The 23,681-nt window shown below is 45.7% G+C and overlaps 2 pseudogenes; both read left to right on the plus strand.

The window, feature by feature from the left end:
- The first annotated feature begins 913 nt into the window (after window positions 1-913).
- LOC123067307 (putative disease resistance protein RGA3) lies at window positions 914-12,122 on the plus strand (annotated as a pseudogene).
- Window positions 11,800-22,412, plus strand: LOC123067308 (putative disease resistance protein RGA4; annotated as a pseudogene).
- The last annotated feature ends 1,269 nt before the right edge of the window (window positions 22,413-23,681 follow it).

Genomic DNA, 23,681 nt, shown 5'->3' on the forward strand with positions numbered 1-23,681 from the left:
ATTGTGTTAGCCATTCCTATTGCTCCACAGATCACTCATGATAGAACTGATCCTCCGCCGCTCTCATCGATGTCGTATCACTCTCATCAGTGGTGTATCTGTTTAGTTACTGGCATCAGGTATGTATTGGGTCTCGGTGTTCTGCACATCTGGATCTCTAACGCAGTGGTACTCCTTTTGTTCACTAGTTGATCGATAATCTTCTATTATGTATTGCAGGTGTAGCAGCATGGTTTTCTAATGGTGATTGACCGATAATCTTCTATTATCCATTTTTATTCTAGCTTGGGCTCAATCTTACGAGATCTTATGAGTAGCGGTGGGCTGACTATCGGAGTAAACTGCATCTTCAAAATGATCACTATTGATTGTTGTCATTGATTAACTCGAAGACTGGTTTGTAAGGTAAGACTTGCTATGGTACAGAGCTTGCAACTTTACTTCCATGACTACACTGTAATAAATTATCATGTTTTCCAGTCTAGAAACCGATTATGGGTTAAGAACTTACGCCTGAGAAATAAAAATATGTAGCTGACTCAGTGCAACATTCGGTGTGTATTTGCAGCTGCCATCTGATGGCTATTCAACTGAGCAAAACAAAACAATTTTAACATACAAAACTAAAACACATGTTAATATGCAAGCACAAGCAGATAAAATGACAGAAGGCCAACTCAGGGATTTAGACCTCAATACTTGGCCTTGGACCTCAAATTGCATAGCTCCATTGTTCTAAATTCGTTAATATCTTCTATACAAATATATATTAGAGACACATATGGTCATTGTGAAAGCATATTAACAAACATTGTGTATTCATTTTCAGGCTTCACTTTTTGCCATTCTTTGAAACAAGTCACCCTTGTATTTTTTTGGTGGACCTCCGCCTTGTGCGTGCAATTTCATTTGTTTGATGGCAGCCGTTCTAGCATCTTTACTTGGATCATGTGCCAATAAGTTGAAAGATATCATTATTGATGAAGCCATATTAATCCTAGGGGTGGAAAAAGAGCTCACAGAAGTACTGCGACGAGTAGAACTAATACGGTGTTGCATATATGATGCTGAGAAAAGGAGGACAGAAGAGCAAGCAGTAAACAATTGGCTTGATCAGCTGAGAGATGTTATGTATGATGTTGAAGAAATCTTGGACGGGGCTAAATGTAAAGGAAACAAGCTACTTCCTGACCACCCTCCATCATCTTCAGGCAAATCAGTTGCATGTAATGGCCTTTCAGTTTCCTCTTGTTTCTGCAACATTGGGCCACACCGTGATGTTGCTGTTCGGATTAGAAGCCTCAACAAAAAGATAGAGAACATTTTAAAGGACAATATATTTTTAACATTCAAAAGTAGTGCAGAACCTAATGGAAATGGTCGAACATCCAAAATGATAAGAAGTTCCAACCTTGTTAAGCCTAACCTTGTGGGAAAAGAGATTATACATTCTAGCAGGAAGTTGGTGGACTTAGTTCTTGCATGCAAGGAATACAAGTCATACAAGATCGGTATAGTTGGAACAAATGGAGTTGGAAAGACAACACTAGCTCAGAAAATATACAATGACCAAAAGATAAAAGAAAGCTTCCAGATGCACGCATGGATTTGTGTTTCGCGAGACTACAATGAAGTGACTCTTCTTAAAGAGGTTCTCCGGAATATTGGTGTGCATCATGAGCAAGGTGAAAGCATAACTGAGCTACAGAGGAAGCTTGCAGAAACAATTGAATGGAAGAGTTTCTTTCTAGTTCTGGATGATGTGTGGCATTCAAACATATGGACGGATTTATTAAGACCTACATTACATGAAACAACTGTCGGAGTAATATTAGTAACCACAAGAGATGATCAAATTGCAATGGGAATAGGTGTAAAACATACCCATCAAGTTGATCTCATGTCAGTAGAGGTGGGATGGGAGCTACTTTGGAAGAGCATGAACATTGATGAAGAGAAAGAAGTGCAGAATTTAAGATACACATGGATTGAGATTGTTCGTAAATGCGGGCGCCTCCCTCTTGCAATCAAGGTTACAGCTAGTGCTTTGGCAAGCAGAGGTGCAACTGAGAATGAGTGGAAGAAGTATTTGGGTAAATTTATTGGCTCTCAGAGCATGCTCTCGGATGACATAGAAAGAGCTTTGTATCTAAGCTATGATGAGTTATCACATCATCTGAAGCAGTGTTTCCTTTATTGTGTTTTGTATGCTGAAGATTCTATCATTGCACGTGATGAAGTTACCTGGTTATGGATTGCTGAAGGCTTCATCGAAGAGCAGCAAGGACAACTACTGGAAGACATAGCAGAAGAGTACTACTATGAGCTAGTACATCGGAATCTCCTCCAGCCAGATAGGACAAGATTTGACCTTGCTAAATGCAAAATGCATGACCTCTTATAAGACAGCTTGCTTGCAAATTATCAAGGGAAGAGTGTTTTATTGGGGATGTTGAAACATTAAGGGGCGAGAATATGTCAAAACTGCTACGTGTTAACATTATCAGTAAGAAGGATAAATTAGTGTTACCTTGCATTGATAAGGTAGAAGTTAAGGTGAGGACTTTCCTAACTGGTCCTGGTCCATGGATTATTGAGGATACATTGTTCAAGAGATTTCTGCTTCTTCGTGTTTTGGTACTAAATTGTGAACTTCTGGGAAGCATACCAGATTATATAGCAAAATTGTTGCATCTACGCTTGCTTGATCTATGTAATAGCGGCATATCTAGTCTTCCAGAATCCATTGGCTCCCTCATAAACCTTCAAGTATTGAGCTTGAGAGACTGTTCTGCTCTGCACAGTCTTCCTTCGGCATTGACCCGGTTGTGCAGTCTACGGTGTCTTGATCTTATTCAGACACAAATAACTCAGGTTCCAAAAGGGATAGGAAAATTGAAGTTCCTTACTAGATTGCGATGATTTCCTGTTGGTGGAGGAAGTGATAGTGCTGAAGTACAAAATGGATGGAAGTTGGAAGAGCTTTCTTCTATGTCACGGATGAGGTTTCTTTATCTATCTAAATTGGAAAGAGTGACTCACTGTAGTACAAATACAGTGTTGACGGACAAAAAACATCTAAAAGAACTAGCACTGGTGTGGAAACGTACTAATGGATTGTATTTAGAAGATGTCAGCAATGCTGAGAAGGTGTTGGAGCAGCTAATACCGCCAAGCAACCTAGAAAGCCTCTTTATTTTTAGATTATATGGTCGTCAATATCCCACCTGGTTTGGTACCGCCTGTTTGTCCTCACTGATACACTTGGTCCTTGCAACTGTACAATCATGTGCGGTCCTTCCACCGATTGGGTAGCTACCTAACCTGAAATTTCTAAAAATTGAGGCAGCATATGCAATTACCAAGGTTGGACCTGAGTTTGTTGGCTGCAGGAAAGGTGATCCCATACGCAACAAGTTAGTTGCTTTCCCTAAACTTGAATGGTTGTCCATCGGCGATATGCCCAACTGGGAGGACTGGTCTTTTTTTGAAGAAAAAGAAGAGGATGCAGAAGCTGCTGCTGGTGATGAAGTGGGAGAGGATGGCACTGTTGTGATATGTAAACAGGATGCCCAGTCTGGAAGATTGCAACTGTTACCTCATTTGGCGCGATTGCTACTCCAGGATTGCCCAAAGCTTAGGGCTCTCCCACAAGAGCTTGGAGAGCACGCTGCCACCTTGAAGCAGCTTCATTTAATCAGAACAAATAACTTTCAGGCTGTGGAGGACCTCCCACCACTAATAGAAAAGGGGGCAATGGTCCAGGCCGGGCTAGCCTATTAGTCCCGCTTCAGTCCAGAACCGGGACCCATAAGGGCATTGGACCTGGTTCGTGAGCCCCGGGGGCCGGCCGGGCCACGTGGGCCATTGGTCCCGGTTCGTCTGGACCTTTTGGTCCCGGTTGGTGGGACGACCGGGACCAATGGGCCTCGCTCCTAGTCCACCACCATTGGTCCCGGTTGGTGGCATGAACCGGGACCAAAGGCTGCTCTTTAGTCCCGGTACATGCCACGAACCGGGACCAATGAATTGCCTATATATACCCCTCGCCCGTGAGCAGAGCACTCCCACTGCTCTGCTTTTCCTGGCCGGCGAGGGGAGAGCTTTGTGGTGCTCTAGCTCACCTCCTATGCACACGAGGTGTTCGATGGAATGCTCGAGCCACACTACTTAAGCTTTCTCCTCTCCAAGCTTGACCTCCAAGCTCCATTTTCCTCAATATTTGTCTAGGTTTAGCGGTCCGTCACGTTTCGTCCCCGTCTTTACCGCCGTCGATCGCCCGCGCCGATCTCATCGCCGGCACCACCATGGTGAGCCTCTTGTTCTTATCTTCTTTCTGAAAGGAAAAATATTCTTACTTGTATGTTTAGATAGATACTTGTATTATTTTATTACTTTTATTATTGCATCTTATATAGTGCGATGGTTTTGGTATCCGCCCACGTCAGCCCTCGTCCTGTCTATGATTCGGATGTGATATATATTATCTTTTCATAACTATTGGTTCATTTATTGTTTATGAAAATTATGCCGACCAACGTGACATAGATTTTATTTATCTAGGAGGTTGTTGAACCGGAAATTCCAACCGACCCTATTGTCGAGAGGTTAAATTTAGTTGAAGAACAAAACAATTTCTTAAAGGAAAAAATAAGAAAAATTAAGGAGGAGAAGATGATATTGGAGTTGCATGTTTCGGATGTCGTCGATGATCACAAGATCAAGATGGATGCAATGCGCTTGAAGATTAGAAAGATTAGAAAATATGACATTCATACCGAGGCTTGATATCATTATGCCGTTGGATCAGTTGTTACCTTGGTTGCGATTATGATCGCATTTGTTTTCGCATTGAAATGTTTTACATAGTTTCAATGTATGGTTTAATTAATTTATATGCTCTGCAGAGCTTTATGTTGTTAGATGAGAACTATGTATGTACTTTGGTTTTAATGTGATGCTGAACTTCTATTAATTTGATCACTTAATTATCTATTCATGATGTTCTGTAATGATTTTTGACACACTTAATTATATATAATGCACGCAGATGAACCGGCAATGGATGTACCGTGAAAGACACACCTTCGAGTACATTAAGGGCGTGCATGATTTTCTCGAAGTGGCTGAGGCAAATAAGCAGAATGGTTTTATGTGTTGTCCATGCCCTATATGTGGGAATACGAAGTCTTACTCTGACCGGAAAATCCTTCACACCCACCTGATTTACAAGGGTTTTATGCCACACTATAATGTTTGGACGAGGCACGGAGAAATAGGGGTTATGATGGAAGACGGTGAAGAAGAAGAGTACGATGACAACTATGTGCCCCCTGAATACGGTGATGCTACTGAAGATCAATAGGAACCAGACGATGTGCACGATGATGCTGCAACGGGCGAAGCTGCTGAAGATCAAGAGGAACCAGACGATGTGCCCGATGATGATGATCTCCGCCGGGTCATTGTCGATGCAAGGACGCAATGCGAAAGTTAAAAGGAGAAGCTGAAGTTCGATTGCATGTTAGTGGACCACAAAAAAGGGTTGTACCCCAATTGCGAAGATGGCAACACAAAGCTCGGTACGTTACTGGAATTGCTGCAGTGGAAGGCAGATAATGTTGTGCCTGACAAAGGATTTGAGAAACTACTGAAAATATTGAAGAAGAAGCTTCCAAAGGATAACGAATTGCCCGACAGTACATATGCAACAAAGAAGGTCGTATGCCCTCTAGGATTGAAGGTGCAGAAGATACATGCATGCCCTAATGACTGCATCCTCTACCGCGGTGCGTACAAGGATCTGAACGCATGCCTGGTATGCGGTACATTACGGTATAAGATCAGACGAGATGACCCTGGTGATGTTGACGGCGAGCCCCCCAGGAAGAGGGTTCCTGCGAAGGTGATGTGGTATGCTCCTGTAATACCACGGTTGAAACGTATGTTCAGAAACGGAGAGCATGCCAAGTTAATGCGATGGCACAGTGAGGACCGTAAGAAAGACGGGAAGTTGAGAGCACCCGCTGACGGGTCGCAGTGGAGAAAAATCGAGAGAAAGTACTGGGATGAGTTTGCAAGTGACCCAAGGAACGTATGGTTTGCTTTAAGCGCGGATGGCATTAATCCTTTCGGGAAGCAGAGTAGCAACCACATCACCTGGCCTGTGACTCTATGTATGTATAACCTTCCTCCTTGGATGTGCATGAAGCGGAAGTTCATTATGATGCCAGTTCTCATCCAAGGCCCTAAGCAACCCGACAACGACATTGATGTGTACCTAATGCCATTAGTTGAAGAACTTTTACAGCCATGGAATGGAAACAGTGTACGTACGTGGGATGAGCACAAACAGGAGGAATTTGACCTAAAGGCGTTGCTGTTCGTGACCATCAATGATTGGTCCGCTCTCAGTAACCTTTCAGGACAGACAAACAAGGGATGGAGGTGGACGAACACAGATACGAGTACGGGAAGCCTCTCGTCAAAGATGAAAAATCTCTAACAACGATGATGCGAAGATTCCATAATTGGTACATGAAAACCTGCAGAGAGTCTGGGGGGACGAATAGTTTGTATCTGAAAACATTAAAGAGGAGCACGACCTCGTTGGAACTAATCTGTTGTCTATTCCATTTGAGGTGTTCTTCGCGTTCTTCAATCAAAAGTCCCTCGATAAATAAACGGTCTTTTGCTACTGTCTGTAAGTACTATTTCTGTCATTAAGTCTCTATATATAGTTCGGCTCTTTCATTGCATGTATTATAATTAATTATCCTTAATATATTATGCAGATTGAAGATCGTCGGGTGCAGAAAATAAGAAATGTATGATATTGGGTTCATTAACACAAATATCATAGATGATATTCAGGTTAAAAAGCACGCCGAAGAGGCCGAGCCCAACTTGCTACAATCGTTGATCAAAAATCAAAACAAAAATACCATACTCTTTCCTTACAACTTCAAGTGAGTGTTAATGTCGTGTGCATATTCGATTTCCCTTATTACTCGAGCGAGGTTATAGTAATGTAATTGATGAGTTATGTATGCGTGCGCAGCTTCCACTATGTTCTTCTGGAAATTAAGCTTGAGCGGGGACTAGTAACCGTCTTAGACTCGAGACGAAAATATCCCGAAACCTATGCGAACAGTTCACCGCAGAAGCTCAAGGACTGCCGAAGGAGCTGCGATATACATACCCGAAAGTAAGTACTACTGGCTAGCTAGTTGCGCGCATCTCCCGTTGATTCTATAGCTATACTTTCATCAATGCCATTTATAATGCTTCATTATCAGTTTGATTGACCTCTGTTTCTCGTAAAGTGCTTGTGGTAGGAACAAGGGAATAATTTCTGTGGATACTACGTGTGCGAGTTCATCTACAACGCGAATTTGAAAAATAAGCCTAAAAGACAATATGAAGTGTGTAAGCAATAATATTCACAATTTCATTTTATTACACCATCATTTCTGTTGAGTTTCATTCATATATATGTATTAATTAACCTCCTTCAAATTAGACGTGGCAGATGCGGAATGAACTCCTAGAACAAGATCGCATGAAAGCAATTCAAGAGGAATTGGCGGGATTCTTTCTTGATCACGTCATCAATAAAGCCGGAGAATACCATGTGGAAGTTGATTTTAATTGCTAGGGGATTGTAATTAAGAGATCTTCCATATTGTATATGTATGTAGCTAGTAGCGTCGGATAGATAATACGAAAACTTGTTGTTCGACCAATCTCTCGGAGAAGGAGAGGTCGATCGATCACTTCTCTCGGTATGCATGACGAACTTCTGTACTTAATGGTTCCCTTCATTTTCTTACTAGCTAGCGTGTCGAGGGCCTCTCTACGTATAGTACGTAGCGTCGACCAAGCACGGTCATAAGAGAGAACACTTCTCTCTATTAATTAACTAGCTAACACAATATATGAAACACCTAAATTAACCCCCAAAACCCCCAACACCCCCCCTTTGAAAAAACAAAACAAAAACCCCAGCCACTGAAATGCTGACGCGTGGATGCCTTTTGGTCCCGGTTGGTGCCACCAACCGGGACCAAAGGCCCCCCTGCCTGGGCTCGGCGCACCGGCCACGTGGAGGCCCATCTGTCCCGGTTCGTGTTAGAACCGGGACTAAAGGGGGAGGTATTAATAACGACCCATTAGTCCCGGTTCATGAACCGGGACTAAAGGCCCTTACGAACCGGGACAAATGCCTCCTTTTCTACTAGTGCACACCTCTGTGAGCTCCTTGTTATTGATGATTGTGAAGGCCTGGAGAAGGTCTCCAACCTCCCTCAAGTGACAAAACTGCAAGTGCGTAGTTGTCCGAACTTAAGCCTTGTAGAGGGGTTGGGCAGTTTGCAGCAGCTGGGGCTAAGCGAGGATGTGCAACAAGAGATCTCTTCACGCTGGTTGCCTGGTCTTCAAGAGCAGCACCGGCGACTTCATGGGGACGACCTGGATGTCTACACGTTGTCTACCAGTTGGATGCCACAAGGTATATATCAAGTGCCGTATGTTGCTCTAAGTTGATTATGTGTTCCATTTCGAAATAACATGCATTGGAGACTCTCATAGTTGTCCTCATATAGTTAAGTTTATAATATCAGTAACTTAATAAACAGATAATAGTAGTAACAGTTGTTGAGGCATTGAGCTCTTGATAATAGTTTTATACCCCGGTGACAGTATTGCAAGACTATACAAAATTGTAGCTATACTGTCGCTGAACCGCCACATATACTTGTACCAGTTTGTGACTGTCCTTGTAACCGTCGACAGTCGTTCCGTTTATTTCTGAACATGGACAGGAGGGCTTTGCTGTACTAAAATGAGCCACTCATTCCTTGCAACTATACTAGAGTACATGCTTTTGATAACAATTTGGGGAAGCCTGTCAATGCTGAAGATGGGCAAGTAGCATGATGTGTAGCGAGCTGATGAGGAAGTGCCCTGTTTTTCTCTGGGCCGGTGCCGTGGAACTGGAATCAATGTATCGAATTTCGTCTTGTTTCTTTCTGAATTTGGGCCAGAAGCCTTTGTTGTAAGGATCCTCCTGAGTAGTATGCTTTCATTTTTCTTTTCTTGAACATAACCGCCAAATTTGCCGAAAAAGGGTTTCCCCTCGCTTTGTATACAAAGCAACCAACCGAACATCCAACAATAGGTGCTGGGGCGGAAGCAGCACAGTCACGCCCAAAAAGAAAGAAAAAGAAAATAGAAAAGAAACTAATGCCAACAACGGCGGATCGACAAAAAAACGAAGAAGCCTCGAGACCGCTGCACCCACCGGAGATCGCCCATCAAGCTCCGAGCTTCCGAAGCGCCGGTACCAATCAGCACCTCCAAGAAGGAACGCGACGATGACGACGCTGCTGCCAAGGGTTTCCCCCGGTACGCTGTGAGGAGAGAGGAAGGGTAGCCCCGACGCCCTTCAGGAAGGTCAGGCGGTACCCACAAGCGCCACCGCGTCAGTGTCGGCCAAGCCAACAGAGATTTCTCCCGATCCCAATCACCACCTCAGGCACTCCAGAGCTCGCCACCAAACAGACCCTCACCCTGCGCCAACCCGGTCACGAAGCTTCTCACGCCGTCTCACCACGGCACCGTGAAGCATGGTCCGCACAAAGAAGGAGAGGAGCCGGGACTAGGGCAGCAGCACCGTCGGCCCGCGGGAGGGCCCCCACCTCCACCGTCTCGACGGTAGCTGACCGGACGCAATAGCAGGAACATACCAGGTCCGTGGCCGCACAGGCCCGCCCGGGATCTCCGAGGCCTGTAAAGTTCCCGCCTTCGCGCTGCAGCCGACACGCCGTCGACGCCGCCGCCCCTGTCCAAGCCGTTCCCCTGCCTCCCCGCACAGAGAGCCGCCAAGTGGAAGCACCACCACCACGCGCGCCGCCGGCCACCACCACCAGGTCGTCGGACCGCCACCGGCCGAGTCGCACCACCACCGCACGCCCGCGACGGAGGGGAACCAACGCAGCCGCCGAGGGTCCGAAGCCGGACCCCAGTCGCCGCCCACGCCGCCCGCAGCCCGCGCCGCCTGCCGGACGGGACGGCCGCCACGGCGAGGCGCACACCACCGCGCAGCCGGCCACGCCGCGCCACGCCCGCCAGGAGGCGCGCGCCGCCACGCCGCGGTGCCCCGCGTCTGCACCGCGCCCACACCCGAAGGAGCGGCCCGCGCCGCCCCGTCGCACCAGGGGAAGACCAGGCCCCGCCGCCGCCGGCGCCGGTCGGGCTTCGCCCGGCCGCGCCCCTGGCAGCGGCGAGGGAGGAGGGGGGAGGAGGGGAGGCGCGCGGCGAGCGGATCTGGGGGCCCTCGCCAGCCGCCTCGCGGGTGGCGGCGCGGGGAGGGAAACCTAGCGCGGGGGTTCCTCTACCCTAGTGTTTCACGAGAACCGTTCACCTAACCGACAAATTTCGTTTTTATTTCTTTCTGAACTTGAGCCTGGAGGTCTTTGCTTTACTGAGGGTGATTTGCTGTTGCGTTGCTCCATAAATATTTTGTTCCTGTAAGCGTGTGTTTCTCTTTTGGTCAAGAAAAAGCATTATCCTCGATATACATTATCCTGTAAGCGTGTGTTTCTCTTTTGTTACTGTGTTCCATTGTATTGACAGGCTACATTGTCAGGACTGCTTGACTGGATATGTGAACCAACAATAATACTCTTCTCTATATACATATATGGTGGTTGTTGCAGGGAGTGGCGGACGATGACGATGATGCCAAACTGGCACAGCTGAAGACTGAACACCACGACGAACATGTGTGCAATGTAGTCAAGGTTGCTGTTGTTGTTGCCGAAGCCGGAAGGTACCCTGTGCCAGATCTCTGGAGCTCGGTCGAATGGCGAAAGGAAATAATGAAGCAGCTATCCGGGGGAGACTGAAGCCTGAGCTATGAAGGGCAACAAGCTCTGTTTCTATGGACTTAATTAGTGCGTGCTGCCACTCTCTTGACGTCTTACTTGCGTCTTAGAAATTAGAATGCACTTCACTCTGGTTTAGCTCAAGTGTCAACTGTGTTTGGCTGGTGTTAAGCGCAAATGCGCAATGGCTGTTTAGATGCATGGTGATTCCCTTAAGGCCGCGCTTGGAATCGGTGTAAATAAATACAGGTGTATTTTTCTTACGAGTGTATCTTACCGGCCAGTAGTGATTTGCAGGTGGAAACGAAAACGACGGCCGGTGGCCTGTAACTTTTACAAGTGTATTCAAAGTAGAAACGACATTCCAAACAGAGCCTAAAGCTTAAACTGTACTAGCCTCTAAAATGGTCTGCTCTCTAAAACCATTTTGGAGGTTTTGGATTGAGGTGCTATTTCAGATTCCCTGCAATATAAGCCTCTATCCAATGTATGGTGTCTTAATTGTTGTATTTAAAAAGACACCTGTTTGATTGATTTTAGGATAAGTACTTGTATTTCAACATCGTGGCATGAACTAACCCGGTTCATTTGCCAACACACATAAAAATTAAAACATGAACTTAAAATTTAGCGGCGCTCATATAATAAGTGTCAATTAATCATCATCAAAATATATTTACGGCCACAAGAATTAATTCAAGAATATATTTTATATTGGCCAAAAGTAATCTATTCATTATTGGCACCGGCGAATGCTACTGGTCAATCAGAAAAAACATGTCCCGCAAAAAGAAAAAAGAAAAGTCAGTGATAATAAGCAGCCAGTGGGCAGCTCGCCAATCTCTTTCAGAAGACTAGTCCAGCAGACCGCCTTTGTAGACTGTGCTGCGTGGCCACGAAACGCAAGCAGATGAGGGCCGGCCATTTATCATCTACTGCTGTGTGGTATGCTGCTGCTATTGGACCAGGCAAGGCATCTGGAAGTCTTAGAAATCTGAAGGTTTTATTCGTTTCCTTCTTCTGCTGCAACTGCAAGCCGGGGAATTTTCCTCTTGATCGCTGTTGAATGAAGTGATCCTGTAGATGCAGGAAATGGTTCGTGCTACCATACATCTGCTTTTAGTCATATATATTCCATGTCACTGCTCTGCACTTATGGATCTATAACACGGTGGGTGCATGTTACTCCATTTGTTCACTAGTTGATCTTGTATTATCTTCATATTGCAGGTGTAGCAGCAGCAATCATATTCTCTATTCTCTGTTTTCCTTTTAGTCTGGTGAGATTTTAAAAATAGCAATTGGGTAACCATTGGAGCCAATTGCGTCTTCAAGATGAGAACTATTGGTTCTTACTATCAGCGGGGTTTTCCATGTTGGGAGAGTGGTTTGTAAGGTAAAGACTTGCTATCGTACTTTCAGAACTATGATGGAATAAATTATCTTATATTCTAGGCTAGCATATGGGAAACCGATAAGGAATAAGATGGGCCAGACAAACAAATATATGGCTTGTATGCACATGCACTACTTGTTGTTATTAACCCAATGCAACATTTTCCGTGGTTCAGTATGTATGCTTCTATATGCAGCTGCCAGTCAGTGGCCCAAGCAAACTAGTAAACCATTTTAACATTCAGAGTTAAAACACATGTAAATTTGCAAGCACAAACAACGAAATGACAGAGTGCCAGCTCAGGGATTCAGACCTCAATATGTGGCCCAATTCAGGGCACTGTATCTGTATTTGAACCGATGGAGTCTTTTATGCCTGTATATATTTTGGAGACTTCACTCAATTTGAAAGCATGCTGACACATTTTGCGCATTCATTTCCAGCCTTCAGTTTCCGTTCACTGAAACAAATCACCTGGGTGTTTTTGGTGGATCTCCCTTACCGAGTTTGTCTGATCCATGGCGGCCATACTTGAATCTTTGCTTGGATCATGTGCCAGTAAATTGCAAAATATCATTACAGATGAGGCCATACTAATCCTTGGGGTGGAAGAAGATCTCAGAGAAGTCCTGCAGCGAGTAGAACTAATACAATGTTGCAGATATGATGCTGAGAAAAGGAGGACAAAAGAGCTAGCAGTAAACAATTGGCTCGGCCAACTGAGAGATGTTATATATGATGTTGATGAAATCCTGGACGTGGCTAGGTGTAAAGGAAGCAAGCTCCTGCCTGATGATCCTTCATCATCATCAAGCAATGCGGCTGCATGTAAAGGCCTCTCAGTTTCCTCTTGCTTTTGTAACATCTGGTCACGCCGTGATGTTGCTGTTTGGATTAGAAGCCTCAATAAAAAAAATAGAATACATTTTAAAGGACACGGTAATCTTAACACTCAACACTGGTATGCAGCCTACCAAAAATGGTCCAACATCCAAACTGATAAGAAGCTGCAACCTTGTTGAGCCCAACCTTGTGGGGAAGGAGATCATATATTCTAGCAAGAACCTAGTGGACTTAGTTGTTGCACATAAGGAAAGTAAGTCTTACAAGCTTGCTATTGTTGGAATAGGAGGAGTTGGTAAGACAACACTAGCTCAGAAAATATACAATAACCAAAAAATTAAAGGAAGCTTCAAGGTGCAAGCATGGATTTGTGTTTCATAAGACTACAATGAAGTAACTCTTCTTAAAGAGGTTCTCCGGAATATTGGTGTGCATCATGAGCAAGGTGAAACCATAACAGAGCTCCAGAGGAAGCTTGCAGAAACAATTGAAGGGAAGAGTTTCTTTCTGGTTCTAGATGATGTCTGGCATTCCAATGTATGGATGGATCTATTAAGGCCTGCATTACATGAAATAACATCCGGAGTAATATTGGTAACCACACGAGATGATCAAATTTCAAGGAGAATAGGTGTAGAGCATACCCATCGAGTTGATCTCATGTCAGTCGAGGTGGGATGGGAGCTACTTTGGAAGAGCATGAATATTGAGGAAGAGAAAGAAGTGCAGAATTTAAGAAACATAGGGATTGAGATTGTTCGTAAATGTGGTCACCTCCCTCTTGCAATCAAGGTTACCGCTAGTGCTTTGGCAAGCAGAGATCTGACGGAGAATGAGTGGAAAAAGTATTTGGGCAAATATGCTGGTTCCCATAGCATGCTCTCTGATGAAATAGGAGGAGCTCTGTATCTAAGCTATGATGAGTTGTCGCATCGGTTGAAACAATGTTTCCTTTATTGTGCTTTGTATACTGAAGATTCTATCATTGAGGGTGACGAAGTTACCAGGTTATGGATTTCTGAAGGCTTCATCGAGGAGCAGCAAGGCCAATTACTAGAAGACATAGCAGAAGAGTACTATCACGAGCTAATCCACCGGAATCTCCTCCAACCAGATATCTCATATTTTGACATGTCTCACTGCAAAATGCATGACCTCTTAAGACAACTTGCACTAAACATATCAAGAGAAGAATGTTTTATTGGAGATGTTGAAATATTAAGGGGTGAAAAGATGTCAAAACTGCGACGTGTTACTGTTGTTACTAAGAAGGATATGTTGGTGTTATCTAGAGTGGATAAGGTGGATGTTAAGGTCAGGACTTTCCTAACTGTTAAGGGTCCACGGAGAATTGAGGATACATTGTTCAAGAGATTTCTGCTTCTTCGTGTTTTGGTACCAAATTACACACTTGTGCGAAGCATTCCAGACTACATAGGGAAATTGATACATCTACGTCTACTTAATCTGAATTACACTGGCATATCTTATCTTCCGGAATCTGTTGGCTCCCTAAAGAACCTTCAAGTACTGAGCTTGAGATGGTGTGATGATCTACACACTCTTCCTTCGGCAATGACCCTGTTAAGCAGCTTAATATGTCTTGATCTTTGTGGCACCGAAATAAATGAGGTTCCAAAAGGGATAGGGAAACTAAAGTTCCTCACTTTTGTAGAAGATTATCTTATTGGTGATGGTGTGCGAGCGGTGAAACGTCTTGCCCTGTTGGGGGCGACGTGTTCGCGTTATATAGCAGGGGAGCCAAACCCTCGATGGCTTACATGTGTGCGGTTACAGGAGATAAGAGAGAATCAAGATACAACTTGAGGGAGAAGAAAAGAGAGGAGATATATCTCATACAAACTACCTCCTAGCTATATCTCTATATCTCAACTAACATGCCGCATAGGTGCTATGCTTAACACCCCCCCTTAATCACAACTTCATGAGGTTGAGATTATGTTTAAACTCTTCAAAGTTTCGGATAGGCAAGGCTTTGGTAAACCCATTTGCAACTTGATCTCTGGAGTGAATGAACTGAATATCAAGCTGTTTCCGTGCAACTCTTTCTCTGACAAAATGAAAGTCAATCTCTATGTGCTTTGTCCTGGCATGAAAAACTGGATTTGCGGATAAGTAGGTGGCACCAAGATTATCACACCACAAACATGGGGTTTGAGAACTTCGAATACCAAGTTCCTTTAGCATTGATTGAACCCATATGATCTCAGCTGTAGCATTTGCTAATGCCTTGTATTCTGCCTCTGTGCTGGACCTAGATACTGTGGCTTGTTTTCTTGCACACCATGAAATCAAGTTTGGTCCAAAAAATATGGCAAATCCACTAGTGGAGCGTCTGTCATCCAGACAGCCTGCCCAATCAGAATCAGAGAAAGCACTAACAAGAGTTGAGGATGACTTGCTGAAGTTGAGACCAATGCTCAAAGTATGTTTGACATATCTGACAATACGTTTTGCAGCAGTCCAATGAACAGTGGTGGGAGCATGCAGAAACTGACATACCTTGTTGACAGCAAACGAGATATCAGGCCTAGTTAAAGTCAAGTACTGTAATGCACCTACCAAACTCCTGTACTTGGTACTATCTTCTTGAGTCAAGAGTTGCCCTTCTGAGAGAGATAGCTTTTCTGAGCTAGATAATGGAGTGAAAGAGGGTTTACAACCTTGCAGGCCTGCCTTTCTTACCAAATCGGTTGCATACTTCTCTTGAGAGAGATGAAGTCCATCCTTGTGTTTCTTCACCTCAATCCCAAGGAAAAAATGCAAATCTCCAAGATCCTTGAGAGCAAATTCTGCACTTAAATCCTTCAACAATGATGCAATGGCCTCACTAGACGAACTTGTAACAATAATATCATCAACATAGATGAGAACAAAGATGCATGTATTGAGCTTATTGTAAATAAACAGTGAGGTATCTGATTTGGAAGGAACAAAACCAAGTGATTGCATCTTGTGACTGAGACGGGAGAACCATGCCCTTGGAGCCTGCTTCAAGCCATAGAGTGCGTTATCAAGTTTGCAAACAAACGAGGGATTAGACTTGCTCTCAAACCCAGGAGGCTGTTTCATATACACCTCTTCTTCCAGAACACCATGAATAAACGCGTTCTGTACATCTAGCTGTCTGAGACTCCAGCCTCTGGACACAACAATAGACAGAACAAGGCGAATGGTAGCAGCTTTTACAACGGGACTAAATGTATCCTCATAGTCAATACCATATCTTTGCTTAAAACCTTTAGCAACAAGCCTAGCCTTGTATCTATCAATAGTTCCATCAGATTTCCTTTTAACTCTTAACACCCACTTGCAATCTATAAGATTTTTACCTTTCTGTGCGGGAACTAAATGCCATGTTTCATTTTTCTTCAGTGCCACATATTCTTCCATCATTGCTTTTCTCAACTTATCATCGCCAAATGCCTCATCCAAAGTTCTTGGTTCGGCATGTTCATCTGTGGAACAAACAAGGCCATATTTGCTTAGATTTTTGTAATTAATGGGTTGAGTTACACCTTTTTGTAGCCGCGTGAGCCGCCTGGACTGTACTACGGAATCAGCCGGCGCAGAAGATCCGGAGGCATGCACAGGAGTTCCTGGTACAGGCTATCCCGAGGCGGATTCAGCTGACACCCGCGCCGGATCTTCTGTGGCTTCAGCACGCGATGGTGAAGTTGGATCAGTCGCAGAAGATCCTGGCGCTCCTCCTGCCGCGCCAGCAGGCTCATCATGGGCCAATGATTGCGCGGGGCCATGAGGATCAACACCGAAGCCCGCGCCCTCCTAGCTGGTCGGTCGGCACCCGCACCCGCACCGGTCGGCCGCGCCTGGGCCCTGGCGCCGGTCGGCCGCACCTGGGCCCGCCGCTGGTAGCAGTGCGGTTGGTCGGGGAATCGCGCGTCGCCCTCTCCACTGGGACGCCGCCGCGTGGCATCGGGGGAGCCACCAGCCGGGGGCTGGTCCACACGTGCGGAAGGTTCCGTCGCAGGCCGGCCTGGCGCGTCTGCCAGCACAGATCCCGGCGCGGATCTGCTGGACTGCAGTTGATTCGGCGCTGATCCCAAGGGAGATTTGTTCCCCAAATCTGGACACAACCAATATGCCTCTTTAATTTAAGAGTATAGAGCAATTTGGTAGCTAATAAGGCTCATAACCTTGGGGTTGCGGGTTCGATTCCCACTACCGGCTCGTATTTCATATATGTATTTCATACATATGAATAGAGACCATTTCGACGAAAGTTCGAGTTTGCCGGCTTGCTATTATTAGAAATGTCCAAAAAAATATCATATTCGTCACTTGGGGGCCATTTTCTTCATGATTTTCTTCGCGGACTGTTCCTGCAACGTCACGAGAGAGCTCGGGTGCACCATTAGAAAAGTCAGTCAACATTGAATCATCACAAGTAATTCCCCCATGATCAAGGCCGGTGAGAGAAGAGGGTAGAAGTATGATTTCTTTGCAAAGTAAGGCACCGGCGTTGGGACGAAGATCAGCGAAAGGAAACTTTGTTTCGTCAAAAGCAACATCACGGGAGATGTAAACTCGTCCCGTGGACACATCTAGGCACTTGACACCTTTGTGTTGGGCACTATACCCAAGAAATACACATCACGGAAGATAAATCCAGGAGAATTTACTGTAGTCATCAATAAAGCTCACGTAGTATGTATGTCTACCTACTGAGTTGGGGGCAGGGCCCCACACATCTGAAAAAATTAATTACAATGGTTTGGTAGACACACTAGTGGATATAGGATAGGGTAGCTGATGACTCTTAGCTCGTTGACAGGAATCACAAATAGTTTCAATATTACGCTCACCAACAAATGGGAGTTTATTCTTCCTAAGTAATTTTTCAACTAAAGAAAAAGAAGCATGTCCTAAACGATCATGCCATCGTGTGGATGAAAGCTTGATAGCACCACAAGCTTGTTTATTCAGTCTCCTAAGCTCCGGAATCAACGGGTAGAGTCCACGAACGCATCTACCTCGATAGAGAAATCTCCTCGTCACCTAATCCTTGATCAAAAAGAAGTAAGGGTGAAACTCAAGGAAGACATGATTATCAAGAGCAATCCTATGGACAGAGAGGAGACTTTTGTCGGCATTAGGAACATGCAAAAAATTTCTAAGATGGATTTTACGAGAAGGGGTACTAAAACTTGAATGACCAACGTGACTGATTTTCATACCTTCACCACTAGCCGTGTGGATTTGGTCCTTGCCGCGGTATTTCTCCTTCATGGTCACCTTCTCGAGCTCGTTGGTGATGTGATTGGTGGCGCCACTGTCGACATACCAGTTGGTGTCGATGCCATAGGAGCCATCTGCAGCCGCTGCCACCTTGTCATCATCTTGAGAGGAGTCGTCATCCTCTTCATAGCGGTACCAGCAATCTTTTGTTGTGTGCCCCAACTTGCCACATATCTGGCAGCGAGGAGCATCAGAGCGTGCGCGAGGGTTGCCGCCGCCGCAGCGAGTGCGGTTATTGGAGGAGACACGCCCGCCGTTGCGGGAGTGGAGCCGCCACCGTTTCCGCCTCCACTGGACCTCCCCCTGCCACGGGAGAAGCCGCCGCGCCGAGAGGAGCCACCACGACCGCGAGAGGCTGAGTTCGCGGAGGATTTGAAGCCGCCGCCACTGGACCCGTGGAAGTGCACCATCCTCTGATCAAAATTGGACAGCATAGCGAACAGCTCATCGAGGGTGACAGGGGTCACGCAAGCGTCCAGAGCAGAGATCAGAGGCTGGTAGTCAGCGTCGAGGCCGTAGATGATGTAGGAGATGAACTCGTCGTCGAGGATCGCCTTGCCCGCTGTGGCCAGCTCGTCGGCGTAGCCACGCATGTTGGCGAAGTAGGAGGCAACGGAGAGGTTGCCCTTCTACGCATTGATGAGAGAGGTCCGAATATTGTTGATGCGAGTTACTGATTGTGACGAGTACATGCCGGCGAGCGTCGCCCAGAGCGCGCCCGCGGTGGTGACCGTGGTCACCGTGAGGAGCACCTCCTTGGTGAGGTTGCTCAGCAGGTAGCCAAGGACCTGCTGGTCCTCCCGGACCCAGATTGGGTGGAGAGGGTTGGGAATTGAAGTCTGCTTGCCTTCCTTGTCGGTGGTGACGAGCAGCTTCACCGGCTCCGGCTGGGTGCCATCGACGTAGCCGAAGACCCCGGCGCCGCGCAGTTGGGGGATCATCTGCGTGCGGCACAGCACGTAGTTCGTGCGGGATAGCTTCTCGGTGACCTGGCCATTGAGATTGGCCGGGAGGGAAGCGCCGGAGGAGGAAGACATGGTGGCTTTGACACAAATGGTTTTTGGTAGCTAGATGAGTTGGAGAAGAGGGGCTCTGATTACCATGTGCGAGCGGTGAAACGTCTTGCCCTGTTGGGGGCGACGTGTCCGTGTTATATAGCAGGGGAGCCAAACCCTCGATGGCTTACATGCGTGCGGTTACAGGAGATAAGAGAGAATCAAGATACAACTTGAGGGAGAAGAAAAAAGAGGAGATATATCTCATACAAACTACCTCCTAGCTATATCTCTATATCTCAACTAACATGCCGCATAGGTGCTATGTTTAACAGATGGAAGTGATGATACTGTTGTACTAGATGGATGGAAGTTGGAAGAGTTGTCTTCTTTGTCGCAGATGAGGTATCTTATTCTTGCTAAACTGGAAAGAGCGGTTCCTTGTAGTACAAATGATGTGCTGACAGACAAGAAGCATTTGAAAAAACTAGTACTACAGTGGTCCAATTGTGGAGAGGGAACATATTCAGAAGATGACGGTGCCAACACTGAGAAGGTCTTTGAGCAGCTAATACCTCCGCACAACCTGGAATTCCTATGTATTGTCAGATTCTTCGGTCAGCGGTATCCCACCTGGTTTGGTACCGCATCTTTGTCTTCCTTAATATACTTGAAACTCATAGGTGTACAATCATGTGTGCATCTTCCACCGATCTGGCATCTACCAAACTTGAAATATCTGAGAATTGAAGGAGCACATGCAGTTACCAAGGTTGGACCTGAATTTGTTGGCTGCAAGAAGGGTGATCCTGTATGTAATGAGTTTGTTGCTTTCCCAAAACTTGAATGGTTGATCTTCGCAGTCGCAGATATGCCCAACTGGGAGGAGTGGTCTTTTTTTGAGGAAGAAGTTGTTGTTGTTGATGTAAGGGGAGAGGATCCGCAATCTGCAAGGTTGAAATTGCTGCCTTGTTTGTTGGAATTGAAACTTCACGGTTGCCCGAAGCTGAGGGATCTGCCGCAACATATCAGAAAAAGATACTGCTTCTTTGAAGGAGCTCAGTTTAAGAGAGCTAAACAACTTGAAGGCTGTGGAGGACCTCCCAGTGCTCTCTGAGGTCCTTGTTATTAGGTATTGTGAAGGACTGGAGAGGATCTGCACAAGTGACTAAGCTGCGTGTATTTGGTTGTCCGAAGTTGAGCCATGTAGTGGGGCTGGACAGTTTGCAGCAGCTGTGGCTAGGCAAGGATATGCCCGAGATATCTTCAAGATGGGTGCCTGGGCTTGAAGAGCAGCACCGGCGGCTTCATGGCGAAGACCTGGATGTCTACACTTTGTCTAGTCTAGCAGTTAGATGCCTCAAGGTATATCTGAACACTGCCTGCTGGTTCGATATTCAACATTGCTTCTTTGATTCTCCAGCAACCATAGTTCGCTTATGCAACAAAAATTTTCTTTGATGCCGTTGGCAGCAGACTGCTAGCGTATGAGTTATTAATGTTGCTCTAAGTTGCTTGTGGGTGTTCCTTTTTTAACTAACATGCACTGTAATAGTGCCATGCTGTGCTCTTCAGTAGATACTCTCTTCTGGACTTAATTATCGTACGATGAAGATCTGCGATACCCTCTTGACGTTTTATCAGCGTCTTTAAATAGTTATGGTCATGAACTGCATTTATTGTAATTTAAGTTAAGTACCCACTACTTTGGCTACTGTTGAGCGTGGTGGCCGTTTAGTTGTAAAGAATTAGATATATTTGGTTAATTGGACCGTTGTGTGTAATCAAAATGAAGCGAGGTGCATCTCTAGTGTATTTGTTTACTCTTACGCTGGCTCAAACTCATTAGAATAACTCAGACGTTTTCTCCAGAAAGAAAAAAAAATCTGTTTTGCCGAAACAATTAGTCCTTCTGATGATGATGTTCTCCTTTACGTACTCTGTCGTCAGTCGGCGTCTTCAGCTTTTTGATTGTGCTGGTGGATGGTGTTTAGTAGTCCTAAAATCTTTTGGTAACTGCACTCATGGACGGACTGCAATCAATGAACACAGGTTTTTGTTTTCAGAGGACACGGTTTAGTTGGCAACTGCCTGAGCACACTGAGCAAAGACATTCTTCGGATGTAATGTAACCAGTGAATTTCATTCTTTGCTGCTCTGCACCTGGACGATGAAGATGATGCCCAACTCACACACACTGTTGCGGAATCACACACTATCGTTCTTTTCTGAACTTATAGCGTGTGATCGAATCGAGGACTAGAGACTACTCTCGTCTTGTCTCTGGTTTCACTCTGCTTTAAGCTAAGAGTCTTATCTGTTTTTGGCTACTATCAGGCGCAGTGTCTGTTTAGCTGGAAGGAATTGGATATGTATAAGTATTAATTAGAATTAATAGACTGTTGGCTGTGATCAAACTGAAGCGAGGAGCATCGCTTGTGTAGTATACGTATTTGTTGACTCCTACGCTGGCTCAAACTTATTAGAATTACTTAAACTTATTCTCCTCTTTTTTCTCTTTGGCGAAACAATTAATCCTTCTTCTGATGATGTTCTGCTTCACGTACTCTGTCACCGTCAGCGGCTTCAGCTTTGCAGTGGTTGTGCTGGTGGACGATGATTAGTAGTGCAGCAGTAAAATCTTTTGGTAACACATGAATGAATGAATGAATGATCCATATTTTGTTTTTTGGACTAGTTAATAAGGTTACTGCACTCATGGACGGAGTGCAATCAACACAGCTGCAGAATAAACACGGCACCCGCATGTGCAGTGCGGCGAAATCTGTTGTTGCTGCGCTCCAGGAGCGCAATCCCGAGCAGGAGATACCATGTGCCGGAGAGCTGAACTTCGACAAAGAGTGGCCGATGACGACAACTGAGGCGCTCCGGATTCGGCAAAGGATGGCAAAGGGTGGCCATCCGGATCCTGTCTTTGGACACGGTCGGCCGCCGCAGGGTGGTGGTGGTCGTCGCTGGCCACGTCGGATCGCTGGATTCAGCGTGTGGTGATCTTTGATGGGTTCTCCTCAATCCTCCGTCCTGGTGGGTTGAGCCCCATGGCTCGGCCATCTCTGCAGGTTTCGGTTCATGGCTCATAGCCGGATCCAGAGCAGAGGGAGGTTTGGCGGTATAGGATGGGGACCGGAGGAAATTTTGGTCGGCTTGTTCGGCCCGGCATCGGCGACGTCACTCGACGCGGTTACCCTCCGTGGAGGCGAAGCCGAGGTCTTGTCCTATCCACCCCGAATCCCTTCGGACAAAAGTCCAAAATTCAGTATGGATTGGGCGGCGGCGGCGTTCTGCACGTCGTATCCTCCATGGAGGCGCCGTCTTGGGAGGACCTCGTGTCCGGGGGAGCGATGCCGTGGGTAGCGGGCTCCGCGTTGCTCCAGCAGTGGCGACGGTGTGGAGGTTGCCAGGTGGTGCGACGTTGTATCTACCGCGTCGATGACGACGAGTATTGGCGGCATGGTGTAGCTGGATATCGAAGACAGATGCGGCTGGATGAGCGAGCGCAAGGCGGTGGCACTGTCTGGCATCATGGTGGCGTTGACGGCAAGCTTGGCAAGGTCTATGCGTCAGTCCCTGCTCAGGAGATGGATCGCTGGAAGACGGCGGCGGCAGCCTCGGTGAGTGCGCCAGATCGGTCTGTAACTCAGTCCCGGTATTTGGCTGGGATGGGGCACCCGACATTAGATGTTAAGTTTTGCTGTGATGTTTGTTTGGTATTAGGCTCGGTCATTTGGCACCCCTGCATCAAGGGGATAGGAGTAGCGACAGGTGTTGTGAAGATGGTGGATCCAGGCTTACTGGTGTATTATTTTATAAACTCTTTGTGAATAATTAATAAAGTGGTTTTATGCATCGCTCAGATGCAGAGGCCGGGGTATATCCTCCTTTTTTAAAAGAAATTAGAAAAACTTACTCTTATCTTTCTTTGCAGAGGAAGTATTAGATTAATTACACTGCTTTTTTTTCATGGAAGATTAACTATTATCTTTGCCTGCAATCAAAACTGAAGCGAGGCGTTTCTGCTGTGTATTGGTGTACTACTACAAAGCTGGCTCGTATATAAAAAAAAACATTATTTCTCTTTTTTTATTGTTGTATTTAGAAAGACTTGCACTCAAATTGTTTTGGGGTCAATGCTTTCATTTGAACAGAACTGTTGCCTATGTGGCATGACATAACTCGATTCATGTTTGCTGACACAAAATAAAACTGAAAACATTAACCTAGAATTTAACACTAGCATCCGTAAGTGTCAATAATCTACTG

Source organism: Triticum aestivum, chromosome 3B (assembly GCF_018294505.1).
Source record: "Triticum aestivum cultivar Chinese Spring chromosome 3B, IWGSC CS RefSeq v2.1, whole genome shotgun sequence".
NCBI lineage: Eukaryota > Viridiplantae > Streptophyta > Magnoliopsida > Poales > Poaceae > Triticum > Triticum aestivum.